Genomic DNA, 20,643 nt, shown 5'->3' with positions numbered 1-20,643 from the left:
ATTTGTTCAGGTGTCAATCTTCTTCCCTCCTTTGACAGGAGATCTTCCTTCCTGTCGACAATGCTGAAACTTTTTCAAAGAAGCTTTATGCCCATGCTTTGCTAAATGAATAAGCAATAACACAGTGCCTTCCTTGCAAGCACTTTCGGAGTCTGCAGCTAAGAGAAGGTTGTCGACGTATTGTAGCAATGTACAAGTAGAAGGCAATTCAAGTGTATCGAGCTGCTCTTTCAAAGCCCTACTATAAATGCTCTGACTCTCCGTGTACCCTTGTGGCGCATGGGTGAATGTAAACAAGCGTCCCCCTAGGGTGAACACGAACAAATATCTACTATCCACGTAAATGGGAATGCTAAAGAAGGCATTCTTAAGATCCACCAGACTGAAATGAGTAGCAGAAGCTGGAATCATTGTTATTATTGACGTTACATCAGGCACAATTGGAAATTGTGGAGCAACAATCTGATTGATAGCGCGTAAATCGATAATGAAACGGAAAGGAATCACATTATCGCCTTACTTATACACTGGTAAAATCGGGCTATTGCACAAACTTTCTGCAATTTCTTCAATTACTCCACGATATACAAAGTCAGAAACTATACATTTCAAAGCTTGCTCACCATCAACAGAAATCTTATATTGTGGAATTCGTAGCAACTTAACTCCTGGTTTCAAAAAGATTTTAACAGGCTCAATTTGTAAAATACCAACATCATTGTCATCAATCGCCCATAAACACGCCAGAACTGCACTAAATTCTGGCAACAAAGGTCTGGTCAAAAACTGTGAGGCAGAAAATTGCTGTGGTGAAATCTTCAAACGCACTCCATCCGAAGAACAATGAATTACCACATTTAATTCCTTCAACAGATTCAACCCCAACAAATTCTCTCCACAGTTCATTGTCAGAAGAAACAGACATTGATCCGTAAATGGACCCAGTGAAATCGATACCGGCAGAGAAACCGGACTAACCACTGGCGTACCAGAAAACCCTACAGAAACATTATTCTTCCCTGACAGTGGAATGTCTGGAACCTGTGAATGATCAATGGAACACTTCTGTGCTCCTGTGTCTATCAAAAATAGATGCTTCCTATTCCCCACCATCATCTCAACGTAGGGACCTTTCTAATTAACGAGAATAGGCGTCGGTTCCGGACCCTGCTTCGGGCTGTCCTAACGGAACAATATATCATCGAAGACAAGATCTTCAGAAAGATAGGCAGTTGAAGGATTATCAAAAATATTTCTGCTATCTACACTAGGTTGCTAATTGTCTTGCGAGAAAGACTGAGAATTTTGAGCAAACTGGCGTCTACCAGGACCCCCTACCCCAGGGCGGCCTCTGGATTGTCTACCCATGACACCATATGTGTTATTCGACCTTTGCTGGAGGATCGGGCATTGAGCTTGCCAATGACCCTGTTGTCTGCAATAAGCACATTGGTTCATGTGTACAGGACCCAACAGCACATTACTTTGTGGAACAAACTGACATTGAAACTGTGTACTTCCGCCTCTAGGCCCTCTGACCATCTGTTGCAATAATATCTTGGTTTTTAGATCTCCCCTATTCTTTTCAATCCTTTCTTTCTCATTATTGACTCTATTCTCGTAATACTGAGCCATATGCAATACTTCGGACTGTGATTTAGCTTGCCAAGCACTCTCGGAAGTCATAATTTGTGACTGGATATCGGGCAACAATCCACCCACAAATTTGTCCACAAACAATGTTTTTCCTGACTCGGTGCTTAAATCCTGTGCGTTAAAATCTGAGAATACTTGTTCGAACAGATTAAAGAATTTGGTAGCACCTTCAGATTTTCCTTGGGAACAAGCAGTGAGTTTGTCCCAAACAATCCTTCTCTTGGGAATTAAAGTCTTCAATTTTGCTACTATTCTATCTGGCAGAGTGAGTATCACCTGTGGTGGTCTCTCACCAGCTGTCCTTTCTCCATCTAACCTAACCCTGCTGGATCATCTACAGTCCTAATCTGCTTCCATAAATCAGCAGGTAGGAGCACAGGAAACAACAAGTCTATATCACCCAGAGTAAAAACTGACGAATGCAAGACAGATCCTATTTCTTTGTAAAACCCTGTTGGATTTTTCCTAATGCCTGGAATCGACTGTCTAATTGTATTCACTTCCTGTCTTGAGAATGGGACGTGAACAAACTGTGATACGTAGTGATCTGCAATATCATAGGCTGCTGCACCCGTTGCAACATTAGCCGGAATCTCAACTTTGGGAACCAATGTCAGAGGAACCTCTCTCATAGGCAACTGAGAAGTAGGCAACTCTGAACGTTTACTAAGCAACAGAGCTAAATCGAGCACTAAAGTGGTGGAAGTAGTATCATAGGCAAAAGCTCTCTTATAGATATTCAATAATTCTGCGGGAAAACAAATCTTTTTCTATATATATTCATCCTGCAGGTATTCTACCATTACCTGTAACACTTCCCTCTGCATTTCCGTAGTATACTGACTATACATATCATATACTTCTACGGGAAATATCGACATATCTGAAATCCATCTAAGCACATTCCCTTGTTCAAATTCGCGTTTCTTCATTCGTTGATTTACAAGGAGGAAGGAATCATTTCTGCCCGTAAAAAGCATCCAAACTATCAGCATCTATTTCATCATTCTGCAACCGTCCTAACTCCCTTCTAAACTCAAAACCCTCTCGACATGCTCATGTTCTTTCTCTGCAGAATAAGCTAAAACATTCAAATCTCTCAACCCTTGTGGGACATCTGTGTCCGTCAATCTATTCCACATTACAGCCAAATGTATCCTCATCCCCTCAATAAAGATATTCTGATCGGGAATACTTTCTAGATTAGAGAGTGTAGCTAAGACAGTAGATTGTTCACCTTTCTCTATACATTGTCTTGCCCATGCATTCAAATTTCTCCTCGTCTCTTTGGAAACTGTGCTCCTTGTTACAACTTTTGATTCAACACTCGTTCCTTTATCAGCTACAAGCGGAGCAGAACCGCTTGGGAATGAAAGAGTAGATAAATCCTGTACAGCAGGTAGTGGAGACACTACTGCTGGCAATAAAGACAAACCTATTGGAACAGTAATAGTCGGTAAAGGTGGAGGTACAGGCAGAGGAACAACAACAGGAAGCGGAGCAATAACTGGTGGAGGAGGACCAACAGGAAGAACAGGAATTGCTACGGGAGGAGGAACGACAGCAGGAAGAGGTTAGACAGCAGGAATAGGTACATAAGGAGGTGGTGCAGTGACACCAGGCATACGCTCATTTAAGAGTTTATCAATTAGTTCGTCTGAGACATGAAAATCTTTAGACGGATATATTTTCTGTATACCAAGTTGAAAAGCCCTATCCATGTTTCTAACGGACTCTGACTGTTTTGTTGATCATACAATAATGCCTTTTCTGAGTTTGACATGTGTCAACGTGTATGCTTCTCTTTACTCTTAAGTTGCTGCACAGCTTCCTTTTTCCAATTTTGTATTACATCAAATGCTGCATGTCTAGCTTTTTTCTTTAACAATATGGATTCTAAATACTCTATTTGGGCAATCTCAAAACTACCGTTGATTAACCACTGAAGTTCGGAAGCATGTCTAGGTTGTCTGTGCCAAATATCATTGAATACTATACTACCAATGCCGTACTTACATTACATAGTACAAGTCGGCGACCCCTCCTGAGGTGCCGGATGGCCAAATTCCAAATATTGTCTGTCTCTGCAGAATAACGCCCTGAAACAGGCAGACAATTTCCCAGGCATGTCAGATTACTGGTGTTTCCTGGCACCGATTGCGCTCGCGAGTACAATACTACAACCAAATATCAGGATACATAGGAATCGGGGAATGACTCACCTGATTCAAAGGACTAACGAAGGTCAGATCGGATTACAAAGGACAACAAAGGACCCTTGTGGTTGGTGATTTTGGCAAAACTGCCCACCCCGATATATGGACCCTCGTCAAGATGCCGTCTCGGACCGCGAGCTCACCGTCCAGGGATCGGATTGTGCAGTACTGTTGAGGTGTCGCGTCTCATCCTAGAAGGGGCCCCCTTTCTCACCATCCGATCCCAGTCTGATAGCCGCATTAACTCATCAACGAGGTGGCATCAATCTTGAGGGTCCCAATTTGGGCGCCATCTGAAAGAACGAAGAAATATCGAGGCTGAGTACCATGAAGGAAATACACCAATCATGGGCTAAAAAGGATTCACAGATCTTTTATTACTGTACAGTTTACAAAGCAAAACAGATAGCTATCTGGCTCCCAACACCTCGCGATATGTACCAGCTGACAGGGAGAGGTGAGAGAGTGCTAGACATCTAAACATTCATGCTTTTATACAATTCGTGTTATATTGTCCAGCCTCTCTTCACGTTAATAATTTGTGGTCTAGAGTTCGTGCCTAGTTCACATACAGAATATACAATATTATGCAAAGGATTACATAGGTTTGCATTTCCATGAAGGCACAATGGTGATGTATGTTCTCGGACGCCGCGGTAAGCCTTGTACAATGTTCCTTTACAATACTTTTCGGCCTATGTATACGCTCGAGGTTTGTTCTTCATTGTCCCAATGTTTATACAAGGATGAGTCTTGTGAGCGCAGACTACACTTACACAACAGTTCATATGAAGCAGAAGGTCTCATTACTCAGTCTAAACAGTTGGCTCTCGGACAGCCTAAACATTAACAGAACTCAAAGGTCGGAAGGCTTGGTTGCAAGTTGAAAACCTAGTCCACCATTTTAGAACGACAAACACACAAGTAGAAATCAAAATGGCGGATGAATCTTAAAATGGCGGCGAACTTAACCCAAAAATCAGAACTTTGCAACGTGGTTTTCCATGTAGCGCAACTAGGCTTAGGCCAACATAAATACTAAGGAGGTACTATATATAATTACCGTTTAACAGGAGGATGACACAGATGATGGGTCAAGCGACAGCAAATCTCAAGGCCAGCCAGGAATTGAACAAGTACTGGCATGACCTTAACCTTAAAGCCTTGCAAGTGGATTGGACTCTGGGACAGGAAATCCTTGTGATGGAGACTACCAAGCCTAGAGCTTTGGCAGACAAGTGGACTGGACCCTTCAGGATCATCTCCAAGATGGGCGAAGTCAATTATCTGATTGTCATGGGAGTCCCTGGGGTAGCCCCTCAGGTATTCCATGTTAACAGGCTCAAGCCTTTCCACAGGTCGAGCAGAAGTCTCATGACTCTTGCTAGCTTCAGAGCAAAAAGAGGATGAGAGTGTGCCCCTTCCTGATTTGCTGCATAGCAACCCTCAGGATGGCTCAGTGGAGGGAGTACATCTCTCTCCAGATCTGACGACAGAGCAGCAAAGGGCCTGCAGGGCTTTGCTCCGGCAGTATGCCTCTCTGTTTTCATTGACACCAGGCCTTACACCGTGGTGTAGGCACGAAATTGACACTGGTGACAGTGTGCCTGTCAAAAGCAGGTGCTACTGTATGTCAGATACAGTTAAGAACCACATCCAGGATGAGGTTGCCAAGATGTTGAATCTGGGTGTTATTGAACCCTCAACCAGTCCCTGGTCCAGTCCAGTGGTCCTTGTCCCCAAGGCAAGGTCCCAGGCAGGTACCAAGGATTTGAGGTTCTGTGTGGACTACTGAGGAGTCAATGCCGTCACCAAAACTGACACACACCCATTGCCCAGGGCTGATGAGCTTGTGGACATCATAGGTGCTGCCAAATTTGTGAGCACCTTTGACCTTACCTCAGGCCATTGGCAAACAGCTCTGACGGACCATGCCAAGGAAAAGACGGTGTTCTCAACACCAGAGGGACTCTACCAGTTTAGGGTCATGCCTTTTGGGTTGAAGAATGCTACTGCACTTTCCAGAGATTGGTCAATCATGCGCTCAGTGGGCTGGAGGCCTTTTGTGTGGCCTACTTAGACGACATTGCCGTTTAAAGTTCCACCTGGGAAGAGCATTTGACACATCTGGATAAGGTGTTGCAGGCTTTGAAAATGGCTAATCTCACTATTAAGGCCAACAAGTGCCAGATAGCTCAGGAGAATGTCAAGTATCTTGGTCATGATGTAGGAGGGGGTCAAATCCAACCTCTCCCCAGTAAATTACAGGATGTACATGACTGGGAGACTCCCACTACTCAAACCAAGGTGAGAGCTTTTTTGGGCCTCACTGGGTATTATCGCAATTTCATGGTGGACTATGGAACTATAGCTACCCCTCTGACAGCTCTGACTTCATCCAAACAACCTAGGAAATTGAATTGGACAAAAGACTGTCAGAGGGCCTTTGATGGCTTGAAAGAAAGTCTGTGTAGGGCACCTGTGTTGTGTGCGCCTGATTATATCAAGCCCTTTATCGTTCAAACTGATGCCTGCAACACAGGGATTGGAGCTGTCTTCTCCCAGTTAGATGACAAAGGGAGGGAATATCTAATCATGTTTATCAGTAGACAACTCAACGGTAGAGAACTTAGGTGGGCTACTGATGAAAAGGAATGTTACAGCATAGTTTGGAGCCTTAGGCGTTTTAGGCCCTACCTTACATGGTCTACCTTCAAGGTCCAAACAGATCATAAGCCCCTGAAGTGGCTTATGCAGATGAAGGGTGAGAACCAGCAACTGCTAAGGTGGTCCATTAGCCTGCAAGGGCCGGACTTCACCATAGAGCATAGACAAGGGAAGGGTCACGATAATGCAGATGGCCTTTCCAGAAGATATGTTGACCGTCTGGATGAGGGTGTCTATCTCGTGGGAGATTAGGCACCCTAACCTCAGTCTGGGGGGGGCGACGCTGATGCTGGAAATGCATCGGACGGACAGGGCCTCCGTACCCTTATCCTTTACTGGTTTTTATCGTGTGTCCTGTCGTGCTTTCCGTGCAGGAGTTCATGTGGGACTCCTGGCGGTGCAGGTCTCTTTTGGTTTGGTGTACAGACCCATGGGATACCCTTGTGGCACCCATGGGTCGGGGTACAACCCTGTGCCCCTAGTGTATGTTCTTGGGCACCTGTGTGTGGCCCGGAGAGCAGGGTATGGGCTGGTGGCAGTTCCATGCTGAATTTTACAGGTGCTCTGAGTATCCTCCATTTTGGGATACCCAGGCCCTTGCATTGGAATCAATTGATTCCTGATAGGAAACAAAATGGCCCCTGTGGCCTATTGCTTTCTATCGCCTGTTACCTTGTTTTCCCAAAGTCCTGGGAAGCCCTGACTCTGTCCCTGACAGACTTGCTGGAGCCTTCCCAGTGACTGTATGTTGTGGGTACACCCTGTGGGTGGGACCTGGGTGAATGGAATATGTGACCAATATGCACTTCTTGTTGTGGTTGTCTGGTTTCTGGTGTTTGACACAATGACTGAGACAGCCCTGCCCGAAACTGGTATGAATGCAGTGTGGAGTGTTGAATGGCTGGGTACGTGTCCCAATACACATAATTTGTTTTGAGTGTCTGTAGAGAAGTGTATGGCCTGATTGCACTATGCACCTGATTGGCTGTCTGCCTGCATGAATGTCCTACTAACCGATTGGTTGCCTGAGTGTGACCCAGCAGAATGAATGGGAGATCAAATAGTATATCTGAGGGCCTCTCACTGCTAGAATTTGTGTTCAGAAGCTGAAGAGAAACTGGAGTTGAAACTGAAGCTTAACCTTGAAGCCCTGCTGGAAGAGAAGTCTTGCTGCTGCTCTACTTCATCGATCAGAAAGCTGCTGTGTCTCCAAGGACTGACCCAGAGAGGACCTGGTTAGGCACCCTCTTCTCAAGCTATGAGGGACCATCGTGCCTCAGCTGATCTTTGCCAAAGCTCCCAAGTAGACAAACCTACGACAGGCTGCCGACCGGAGATGGGGACCACCGCGGAATCACAAGGAGAAGCGCCCGGACACTGTTGTCCATCACCGTCGCCGACTGCAGTCGCCAACCTGAGCCGCCGTGCTCCCTTTGCCTAAGTAACATTTGATCCAAGGACACTCTTGCCTGCACCTTCGACCGCTTTGTCCCGCCGGAGAAAGTCGAGGCCGCAGACGCGCCGACGAGCATCCGCCGGTGGGTTTCCCACCACCTAAACACCACAGAGATGCCGATGACTGGACGCCCTTGCTGGGCCACAGTTCTTCAAACTCTTTGCGGTCCTGAACTATCGTCACCGAGGCACCCTGCGTGCCTCTTCCTTGCAGGACGCCAACGCTCTGTCATCGACAAGCACTGCTAGAAACGAAGCTGCTACCTCACTGTCGTCGTTCAACCCTTTTTCCTTGTGGGATCTCGACGATTCGTGGCTCCTGCCTTAAAGGGAACCGCTCAAGAAGGATCCATCGACGACCCGACGAAAAACTCTGCTATTCCATGTACATTGGGGTTGTAGAACTATTGTAGAAGGAAATAAGACTTCTAGAACAATATATGGACTGGGCTTGTGATATATCTTTACTTTACAGGTTGCCCAGGTGGGGGGATCATCACACAGAACTGTGTCTAGTGATAGGGGCCAGTATTCTGCTAATTGTTCTAACAAACTGCTTTCCTCCTATGTCTATTGTTAGTTGCCTTTATTAAGTGATCTGTTTGACATTTAACCAGAGTATAGTTGATGCACTTTAATGAGATCTGATAATAATTGTGGTACCACTTAGAACTGTATATGTTTGCCATTATAGATTAACTAAGCACAAAGTGAGTTATTGTGATTGTATATAACCTTGAACTTAATTATATAAAGACTGTGTTTTAACTAATACAGTGTGTGGACATTCCTCTGTGGTGGCTTGGGGACTACACTGTACTTAAGAACCAGCCTGAATCACCTCCTGAGAAGCTAGGCCTTGAATGCTCGACCAGCGCTACCCTATAGAGAATCTTGGCTGGGGTCCTCTGTGCCTCTCCTCTGCCATATAGAGAGCAGAAGTACAGACACCCCCCTCCAGTCTTTGCACTGGTGGCTGCGGTGGGATGCTTATGGTTTTAAGAATCAGTGTATAACCTTGCCACTTACAAAATCTCTGCACTTTGTTAAATTGAGGTTTAGCTGTGTACAAGATAACTACATTACAAGCAACGGAATCTATTGCAAATTGTAAATTGACTAGGATGAGCTTAGAGGCTCTCCAGAGTGCTTGTGAAGCCAGGGAGTTAGACTTTGTGGATAAGTCTAGGGCTGAGCTGATAGCTGCCCTGGTGGACTACCAGACTGATGGTGAAACTCTTGAAGGGGGGATGCAAGCAATGAGGACTCTGCCCCTGGGGTTTTTGCTGAATCTGATTCTGGGAATGCCACCATTCCTGCTGCCTCTGTTCCAAACCCCAGCACTGCTCTTCAGGGGGAATCCCTGAAAATGGAACTTTTAAAATTGGAGCTACAACGGGAACAGTTAGCATTTCAATACAAAAGTTGGCAACAGAAGCTGAGTTGAAGAAAGAGGAGTTGGCACAGCAAGTGATACTCAAAGATAGGGACACTGAGCACCGAAGAATCCAGCTTGAGAAAGCTAGAGTGGAGACTTCAGCTAAAGCAGTTGAGAGTGGCAGGTCCCCAGCCACCAAGTTTATGAAAGATTTGGTTGGTGTGTTTGTGGAGGGTTCAGATATCCTCCAATGGATTGAAGCATTTGAAATGGCTTGTGCAATTCATGATGTTGATAAAATAGATTGGGCAAAGTGTTTGTTAAGCAGAGTGCCTGAGACTGGATGTGACTGTATTCTGAAACTGGGTGTGGAAGAAAGGGGTCAGTATGAGTGCATGAAGTCTGCTTTGATTGCCAAGTTTGGCAAGACACCTACCCAATAGCTTAAAAGGTTCAGGGATTTTAAGAAGAGAGAGAAGGTTGACTGGGTCAGTGCTGCGCACATGAACATGATGGGGTGGATTGATGGTTACAAAGTGAAAACGTTTGTCGAATTGTCCCACCTGTTGTTTTTTGATCATTTTTCTGAAGCCTGTTCACCAGAGCTGTGTCAGTATGTTGCTGACAAGAACATTTTGAATCCCTTTAAGATGGCCAGGCTGACTGACAAGTGGGTGTTCCACCGGGTGTCCCCTAAGGACTCCATTGGGAAGGACAAGGACAAAGAAAGGGGGACCTCTCATAAAGCTGAGGAGTCTGAGTAAACCAAAACCTTCCTCTCCTAAGACCCAAAAATCTAGTGGGGATAAGTCATCTGTGGGTGGGAATAAGAGTAGTGGTCCACCTGCTGCAAAGCAGGCTCCCAGGGGTTCCAGTACTGTACCCCGCATTCCTGGCACCTGTTGGGAATGTGGGGCTGTGGATCACAAGAAGGGTGACTGCAAGTGTAAAGGTAAGAAACTTGGAGTACAGGCTTTCAGCCTGAGCTACCCTTACCCCATTTCTGATGTGGAGGCCACTGTCCTCCCCTCCTCTACAGGGATCACCTTCGATGCTCCTGTAGAGATTTCCTTAGTATCTGTTGGGGCCTGGGACCAGTACGCAGAGGTACTGGTGACTATCCCACAGAACATTTGTAAGTTTTTGAGAAGTGTCCTCTTGAATGGCAAGCCTTTTACTGGCTTGAAAGACACTGGGGCGAGCATGACAGTGGTGGACCAGACCCTGCTCAAGCCAGAGGACTATGTAGGTGCTCCTCTGAGAACCACCAGGTTAGCTGGTGGGCCTCCCAAATTATGGCCTGATTGGAGACAAGACAGCAAAGCTTCCTGTCCTGGTTCAGGACAATATCCCTGCTAACATTCTGTTAGGAAATGATCTAGTAGAGTTAGGGTTGATCTTGGATGGTCTACCCATGACTGCTGCTGCAGTCACTAGGTCACAGGTGACACAGGGTCTGGATTTGAGTCAGGTACCCGAGTCAAAGTCGAGACCTAAGGCAAGAAGATGGAAGATCAAGAAGGCCACCTCTGTGAAGGGTGCTCCTTGTGATGCTTGTTAGGGAGAATGCTCATTCTATGGCTAATTTCCCTCACCTAGTGAGTCCCCCAGCAGCTTTGCTGGATTTCTGGAGTTTATTTTTCCACTTGGTAAGAGTGTGAGCCTTTTTCCCACTCTTACATGTGTTTTGCCATGTGTATTTTTACTGTGTGTGTAATAGTGGGCTCTGGAGGACACCACTCCATGAACCCCACTTTTCATGTGTGTTACACAGCACCTTCCGTGCAGTAACACAGTGTTGTCTTTGAGACTTCCCACTGACTCCATTTTCTGTGGCTGACTACTGTCCTCCAGAAAACAGGTAAAGTTGCCATTTCCTTTACATAGTCATTTAAAACTACAGACCCAGTACACCCCATCTTACATGGAGTACTCGAAAAGGTCAACTCATATCCTTTTTTGTCTGTACCACTCTGAGCTTTGTTTTGCTCTTTTAACATTCAGACTTGGCTGGTGGCAGTGGTATCTACCGTAGCTTTTCTACCGCGATTATATTATATAAACGTGGTACTGTTCCAGGCTATCATAGTAGACTCGAACATAAAACCGCTTTACCAAATGCTCTTTCTTTTGGCTCTGGTCGGGTTTATTCGCCATTTCTTTTTGTTGAAGTCCTTCTTGTGTTTTACTTTGCGCGGCAAAACAGGTTTGCCTCCTTTGTTCACCGTCTTTTGGCGGGCTTCTTCCAAGAAGCCCTCCTATTGGCACCTGGATGTCTAGGTGGGCTGTATTTGAGGGAGGGGTGTAGTCACCCCCTGCACAGGGTATCCTTGGAAACCCAAGTCGCACGATTGGCTAAGGTGGTTGTCCGGGCCGGACAACCCCCCCTGCTGTGTGATTGACAGCCAGGCTGTGTGAATGGGGGATTTTCACATAAAAGGCAGGACTCTTGGGCTGGAAGTCAGAGTCGCCACTGGAACTGCAAGGAACCGAAGAGAAGCGGGGAAGAAGACAGCTGCTGCAACTATGTGAAGCCCTGCTGCAGTCCTGAGCTATCTACCCTTCAACGACAAGAGAAGATCCAGTCCGGAGTCTTCTTCCTTTGAGCCTGGTGGGATCAACCAGCTCATCTTTCACAGCAGGGGATCCTCTTCGTGTTCGAAATCGCTGCACCCTGCTGTAGTGGTCCGGATAGCCATCAGTAGAGCCTCTCCTGTTTTAAAGGAGCACACCTTTTATTCACTGTTGCTGCTGCTGGCCTCATCCCTGGGTAGCGCAGATCACTCCAGACGTCCTCCTTCTTGTCTCCACGACTGAAGCTCCAGGAACCGTGAGTCTGCAGGAAACTACCAGGAACAACTGCCGTAGCACCATCTTCTTCAGAGAATAAGGTACTGTGTCCAGCTTCGAGGAACTAGGGTGAACCCTTTTCTCCACATCCAAGGTCTGCCCTTGTCTACCTTCCCTCTTATAACATTTGCTTCCTCTGTTGACAATATCCAAGTACTCCTGGCAATCTTCTATCGTGAACTATCTGACTGTGTGATCCTCGATAACAGGAACCCAGTTCCGCTTGACACTGACACAGGCCTATTGACTTTTATCTTCTTGTCAGAAAGTTTTCTCTGATTCTGTCTGCCTTGACAAAAGTATTGCCTATGATTTTTCTCCCCCACTCTCTTTTGTTAACTCAGGTGCTAAGTGTGTTTTAACTCCGGTAACATTTCTTTCCGCGGATACGCGTCTCTTTAGTAAGACCGAACTGTCATTACTGTAAAAAAAGTGATCGCATATGTATTCCCGGTAACGCCTTTTGTCTCATAACACCAGTCTGTCAAATCATAAGGAACTTACCTTGAGTTGTTCTGCAGAAAGATAATTGGTTGTGTGTAGTGTATTTTACGTGTGGTTTTAATTTAATAGAAGGAAGTGTTTTGCAAACAGATGGTCTAGAAATAAATGTACTTTTACTTTTCAACCAAAAACCTTGAGTCAGTGTTTGCTTGAGTCACAGTAATTGTGGTCCTTTGTGTAATTTCTACTACTGCTCATTTGCTCTTGAGATAAGTCTGGCTGCTCCGCTACTGCTACCACTTTAACAGTGTAGTACAGGTTTGTACCAAAGGTGAACTTGTATTACCACTTGAAGTCTTAATTGTGTGTAGTGGTCCCTAAGGGCACTGCACAGGATTCTGCCTAACAATGCTGGAAATGCATTGGAGGGACAGGGCCTCTGTATCCTTGTCCTTTACTGACTTTTATCGTGTGTTTTGTCGTGTTATCCATGCAGGAGTTCATGTGGGACCCCAGGCAGAGCAGCTCTCTCTTTTGGTTTTGGTGAACAGACCCATGGGATACCCTTGGGCACCCATGGGTGGGGGTACAATACTGTGCCTCTAGTGTATGTTTTTGGGCACCTGTGTGTGGCCTACAGAGCAGGGTATGGGCTGTTGGCAGCTCTGTGCTGAATTGACTGGTGCCCTGAGCGTCCTCCATTTTCGGATGCGCAGGCCCTGTCATTGGAATCGGTAGATTCCTGATGGGAACAAGATGGCCCAGGTGGCCTCTTGCCTTCCATAACCTGTTACCTTGATCTGCCTGAAGTCCTGGGAAGCCCTGACTCTGTCCCTTCCCCTTGACTGGCTGTTGGGTGGAAGTTCCATATATGGTAGTGTGGGAAAGTGCCGACCAGACTGGCTGGAGCCTTCCCAATGACCGTATGTTGTGGATACGCCTGTGGGTGGGACCTGGGTGAATGGAGTGTGTGACGAATATGCACTTCTTGTTGTGGATGTCTAGTTTCTGGTGTTTGACACAATGACTGAGACAGCCCTGCCCGAAACTGGTATGAATGCAGTGTGTAGTGGTGAATGGCGTGGTACTTGTCCGAACCCACATTCTGTGTTGGAGTGTATGGATGGAGAAGAATGGCCTGAATGCACCGTGCGCCTGATTGGCTGACAGACTGCTGAATGCCCTTCATAGAGATTGGATGCTCGAGTGTGACCCAGCGGAATGAATGGGAGTTCAACAGTATATCTGGGGACCTCTCACTGCTAGGAATCATGTTCAGAAGTGTTCAGAGCTGAAGTCCAAACTATGAAGAGTAACTAGAGTGAAACTGACGCTTGACCTTGAAGCCCTGCTGGAAGAGAAGAATTGCTGTTGCTCTCCTTCATCAATCTGAAAGATGCTGTGTCTCCAAGGACTGACCCAGGAAGGACCTGGTAAGGCGCCCTCTTCCTGAGCTACGAGGGACCATCGTGCACCAGCTGATCTTTGCCAAAGCTCGCTGGTAGGCAGTGCTACGACAGGCTGCCAACTCAAGACGGGGACTGCCGCGGAATCCCAAAAAGAAGCGCCCGGACTGTTGTCTGCCACTGTCTACGACCGCCATCGCCGACCGGAGCCGTTGTGCTCCCATTGCCTAAGAACTTTTGATCCAAGGACGTTTTCATCTGCATCATCGCCCGTTTTATCCTGCTGGAGAAGGCCAGGCCATTGACGCGCCGAGGAGCACCCGCTGGTGGGTTTCCCGCCACCCAAAGACCCTTGCTGGGCCACAGTTCTTCAAACTCTTTGTGGTCCAGAACTATCGACATCAAGGTGCCCCGCAAGCCTCTCCCTTGCAGGATGTTTACGCTTTCCCGTCAACGAGCACCGCTAAGAAAGAAGCTGCCACTTCACTGTCGTAGCTCACCCTGTTCTGCGTCAAACGTTCGATGACCCGTGACTCCTGCCTGAAAGGGAGGGCACTCAAGAAGGACTGTCGATTCCTGACGAGAAACGCTACAACGCCAGGTACTTTGAGGTTGCAGAACTATTGGAAAGTCTCTTGTGAACAATATATGGACTGGGCTTGTGATATATCTTTATTCCACAGGTTGCCCAGGTGGGGGATCTCCACACAGAACTGTGTCTAACGGTAGGGGCCAGTATTCTGCCAACTGTTCTAACAAACTGCTTTCCTCTTACCTCTATTGTTGGTTTCCTTTACAAACTGATTTGTGTGCCATTTAATCGTACAGTTGGTGCACTTTAAAGAGATCTAATAGTAATTGTGGTACCACGTAGAACTGTATATTTGCCATTATAGATAACCGAGTACAAAGTGAGTTATCGTGATATTGTTCATAACCTTGAATATTAATTATATAAAGACTATGGGCCTCATTTCACGTACGGCGGCAAGGGTTTACCGGTACCGGTATTTTACCGGTACCGGTGAACCCTTACCGCCTTACTACGAGGTCCCTTTGCGGGTTGGTGAATTTAACGCCTGCTTTTTGCAGGCGTTAAAAACCAACCCGCAAAGGAACCAGGGAGCTAATTACGGCACCGCAATTTGCGGTGCCGTAATTAGCACCTTCCCCATTCCCATTATGCCCTATGGGGCAAAAATGGGAATGGGGAAGGGCAATGGGGGAAGGGGAAATTACCGCCCCACCAACCTTGGAATAGGGCTGTAATTCCCCTTTCCACCAAGGCGGTGCCGGTATTTACCTTGGTCCACCGCCGTCCGTGTAATGAGGCCCTATTTTTTAACTAATACAGTTTGCGGACATTTCTTTGTGGGTGCTGTACTTAACTACACTGTACTTAAAGGCATGATCCAGTAAAAATTTGTATTGTCCCTACGGGTCGGCCATGTTTTTTTTAAGCCTAAGTGGCTCGATTTTAGAAAACTTTCCTATGGACCTTACCCGAGATTTCGTCCATTAAACGCACGCGAAAACAGGCACCAGGGAGCCACCATTTTGTGATAATCCTATCACTTGCCGCATCGCCCTGGCTGACCTGCTTCTGCGGCACTAAATAAAATCCCCCGCCCCTGAGCCTGTCATCAGCAGACTCGTACCGCCCATTTCCCAACGCCAAAGCACGTCTCGTGTCAACAATCGCTGCGCCTCAGCTAATGACGTGTCGCCATGGAAATGGCAGGATGCCTCTTTCCTCAATAAGTATAAACAGACCGTTTCCCAACACATAGCAGCAGATTTTCGATTCCATTCCTCTCTCTGTGTTACTTTGAGTATTCTGTGACTTGTTTCTGTGCTCTGATCAGCTACCTTCGCTGCTTGTAGCACCTGTACCATCTCTGTAAATTATTTTACTTTGTTTACCACACAATGGCTACAATAATGCCCTACATGTACGAGCCCAAGTGTACCGAGGAGGAACTACTGGAAAGGGAAGCACGCAAAAACGATGGGGATTCGGACAGCAGTTGGGAGGACGATTCAACAGATGAAGAGCCTGGGCCTAGTCGCATGGACAGCGTCTCCACCTGGTGCACATGCAATCGGTGCGAGCTAATGCCAACCGAGGACGAGAACTGCTGCTGCCGAGAAAACTCGGGATGCCTGGCCTACATTTCAGAAGACGAGCCACGACTGCAATGCATCACCGAGCTGCCAGACTTCAGGGCAGCCTGCCTCATACGGGCCGTGTTGAGAATAATGATGGTGCTTATGCACGAACTTTGCGCAACTGTTCGTCCTCGTAATCCGAGTAACGAGTAAGTATACTCTGCTTGTCATGCCACTCCTATTTCATGTTCTTCTACTATATCCAAAATTATATATTCATATCATAGTAACGCATGAAAGCCGTTCAATAGTGTGCATTGTCTAGATAGCATTTGTCCGTGCAGAATGCCATTAGTTACAAGAATTTTCATTGACAACAAACGTTTATTAAACTTATCTTGGTCATTTAAAAATAGTTTGTTTCATTCCTTTTCACAGGTGGTACAGGCTGGTGGCCTATCGCTCCTTTACATGGTGGCTCCACAGGAGGCTTGGACACCGCGTTCGAAGAGTGATACCTGTTAGGAAAGATTTCGTAATTGTAGGTAATTTTACTTCCATGTGGCAACCCCTAAACTTTTTGCTGTTGTTTTTCACCTTGTTCTCGACTTTGCCAGAGAAGTGCAGCCTTCTGCCGCACTCCTCTGGGCTTTCGCTCCTTTCTTACGGGGAAACTGACATGCCCTTAAGACAGTCAGTACCGGGGAACGCTGTTTTCCGTAGTTTCTTTTATCATGTTGCGGCTTTCGTGCAACATGACACAAGAGGGCACTGTAAGCTAAGTTACTGCTCTCTTGGGTCTCTAGCCTTCTGCAGGCCCTAGATACTCGTTTAGGATTGTAACTGATTGGTGCAAGTGATTCACGGACGGGAATGGCGGCAGCGATCGTTTCTTGTGTTTTGAGCTCCTTTTGGCGTTTTAAGCGCGTTTCTCGCGCTTAACCCAAAATGGTGGCCTGGCTCCCAAAATGGCCAGACCACGAGGCTCCTTTGTCCTGTCCGTGGACCGTCTTGCTCCCTTCACCTTCCCCAGGTCGAGCCGACCCGGGGCCTTCCTTATTTGGGCATGTACTTTCCCGCGAAACACAGAGGCTTTCGCTGGCTTCTACAGGCCTGGTGTGTGCCTCCAGGATGTGGGCTGGGATGTCTGGTCCCAATACACATCCTGGGTGCCAGAGAGTCTAGGGTGGTGTGAATGCCTGGGACCACCGTGGTCCGTGATAGGTCCACGTATGGTGTGAGTGTTGATGAGCGGATCTCCAATGGGTCCCCTCCGTTTTGGCGCGAAGGGAACCGTGGATAAGAGGGGGCTGGAAACACCACTACCATGTCAATCTCCTGAGTTCTCACGAACGAAGGAATACAGGAGCCAAGTATCCTGCAACCAAGAGGCTGAACCGAGGAATCGCCGGTGACCCGCTGAAGGACTGCTCCTCTGCACTGCTGTCGCCTTGTGAAATCCTTTTCACCTTTGATCGAACCAGAAGGCTTGTACTGGTACTTCGACCCTAGGAATAGCGGGGACAGCTATTCTCGGCATCTTCACCATCTCCTGCTAGTAAGCCTTCGGAAGCGTCTCTGGGCCATCCAGCAGACTGACCAGCCTGCACAGGAGTCTTGCTCTGTAACCGCCGCCAGGTTCTGTAGTATTTCGAGTCCTTGTCACTCTCACACGCTTCGTACACTTGGCGTTCCCAGGTCTGAAGTGAGTAGTGTACATTTGGCTCAGATACACACGGCCGCTCCGTTGCCCTGCTGTGGTAACAAACTGTGTGGGTTCCTTCGTTTGGGACGCCTTTTACTCAACTCTGCTGCTGCAGACTCAACACGATGACGAGACGTCCCCTGCTCTTCTGAACCTGCCAGCGACTGAAACTGACGCAGAGAAGCCTGGGTCTGCTTACATCGGGGACCGATGAGTAGCATAGCTAGGAACTGGTCACCCTCCTGCAGGAGCCCATTGCTTTTCCCCGCTGTGTCAAAACAGCACGCCTTTCCGTACTCGCGCTCTGCTTCTGCCCACAGTGGAGGCTGCGCTTGAGTCACGGAACACTGTTCTTCTTCGTTTGTGCACTAAACTGGACTGCCTGATCTCCCTCGAAGAGACCCCCCTTTTGCCCGTTGGCACCAGCGTGTGCAGGTACTTTTGAGCACAAGGCTCCACTCTTCGTAGGGCTCAGACTTCCTTTTAGTTAGGTGCCTCTGAAGGCGGACTGGGTCTAAGCATCATTTCGCACTGCCTGTTTTCCTTCCCTTTTAGGTGGACTACACATTTCGTGCATCTAACGCTTGAGACTTGTTTGTATTTGTATATATATTGTATTGGTATAGTATGTGTTGGTTTACTAGAGTGTTATTGTGATTTCTCGCTACGGTCATTGTTTTAAAGGCCTTGGAATAAATGTGTATATATTTTTAATATAACACCTGTTTGGAGTAGTTTGTAAGTGTCCTTGCTTTCAGTCACCCTCACCCCTCTTGAGACCTAGTCTTGACCGCCGCGATCGCTACCCTGATTGGTCTGGCTTGTCCAGAGGTTACCCTGTTCCAAGTAATTAGGTTGGCCTTCTGAACTTCTGCGCCGCCAGGACAGAGTTCAGAAATCCGTCTTAACAATACCCTCCTGTGCCGTTCGTGCCATAAGAGAAACGTTCCCGAGTGACAGCGGTCAGTACAGGGGATTTTCTCTCGCTGTGCTGCAACCTGACCTGTATAATCTTTAAAGTCTTGTATTTTTGTGTCATGAAAATAAGATACAAAATAAAACACCACATATATTTTAACAACGGTTGTTTCAATTTTTTAAATGGATCAAGTGTGTCTCCATTCAAGGATGGACGTCAGACATCTGTGCTCCGAATGGGTGAAGGTCTGGTCGCTGTGAAGCAGGGTGGTCACTATCTATCTAAGCTAACATAACATATTCTCGATAATGCATGCACTAAATAACACTTGGTCAAAGTCTTTCAGTAGGTATGTCTCTATAAAAGTCACACATATATCTATACTAACAATTACCATTGGATTATACAGGCCTTAGGGTCTTGACCACTATAATACACCGGTTGAAGTGTGGGTCTGTGCTCACAAGAATCTCCGGTATGTGGCATTTTTTATTGATAAGCGATATATTATCAAAGGCAGTTCGCACCCATGGATGAGCGCTGGCATGTGGGGCTGTCTGGGGCGCGAACGGCCAAGGTGCCAAACAACATGTACACTTCAAAAGGCATCCCACGCCAAGGGGCCATCGGTCACATGGCCTCCTCAGACCCCTTGTCTCCAGCCAGGCCTCCCCTTGAAGCAGGCCGCCCCCCTGCAATCCACATAAGTGTGTCTCCATTCAGCAGTCTTCCTGTGCCTTATCTGCACGCCCCAGGCCCCTCCATCCCACCCACCCTCTATCAAAGGCGGTTCGCGCCAGTGGATGCGCGCTGTCAGGGGCACGAAAGGCCAAGGTGCCAAACTACATGTACACTTCAAAAGGTATCCCACGCCAAGGGGCCAACGGTCACATGGCCTCCTCAGACCCTGTGTCTCCAGCCAGGCCTCCCCTTGAAGCAGGCCGCCCCCTGCAATCCACATAAGTGGGTCTCCATTCAGCAGTCTTCCTGTGCCTTATCTGCACACCCCAGGCCCATCCATCCCACTCCCTCTATCAAAGGCGGTTCGCACCCGGGGATGAGCGCTGGCATGGGGGGCTGTCACGGGCGCAAACGGCCAAGGTGCCAAACAGCATGTACACTTCAAAAGGTATCCCACGCCCAGGGGCCATCGCTCACATGGCCTCCTCAGACCCCGTGTCTCCAGCCAGGCCTCCCCTTGAAGCAGGCCGCCCCCCTGCAATCCACATAAGTGTGTCTCCATTCAGCAGTCTTCCTGTGCCTTATCTCCACGTCCCAGGCCCATCCATCACACCCCCTCTATCAAAGGCGGTTCGCATCCAGGGATAAGCGCTGGCATGGGGGGCTGTCACGGGCGCAAACGGCCAAGGTGCCAAACAGCATGTACACTTCAAAAGGTATCCCACGCCCAGGGGCCATCGCTCACATGGCCTCCTCAGACCCCGTGCCTCCAGCCAGGCCTCCCCTTCAAGCAGGCCGCCCCCCTAAGACCACGACATACATACGTCATTCATTCACAAACACACCCCTGTTTCTAATACTTTATAAACCACTTGATATGTCTCATGAGAACATCTTTGTGCTTTGCAAGCCAACTCCTGAACGTGCTACCTGGCAACCACTGAAATCTACGCTAATCTGCTCGTCGTCCTGCTATCCGTGAACTTCTGTGACCGCTTAGAGCAAACCCATCAGTGTTCTATCTGTGGCCACCCACCTATTCTCCTGCAACATACTGCTCTGCTTGCTGAATCCAACTGTTTGTTGGTCAAGGTAAGGCCATGTATCCTAGTCATATTTCTCAGATTTTTAAATTTCTATCTATTTGCGAGTAGAGT

This window comes from Ambystoma mexicanum, chromosome 6q (genome assembly GCF_040938575.1).
Source record: "Ambystoma mexicanum isolate Mex_15411 chromosome 6q, UKY_AmexF1_1, whole genome shotgun sequence".
Taxonomy (NCBI): Eukaryota; Metazoa; Chordata; class Amphibia; order Caudata; family Ambystomatidae; genus Ambystoma; species Ambystoma mexicanum.
Note: the sequence above shows the minus strand (reverse complement) of the source record.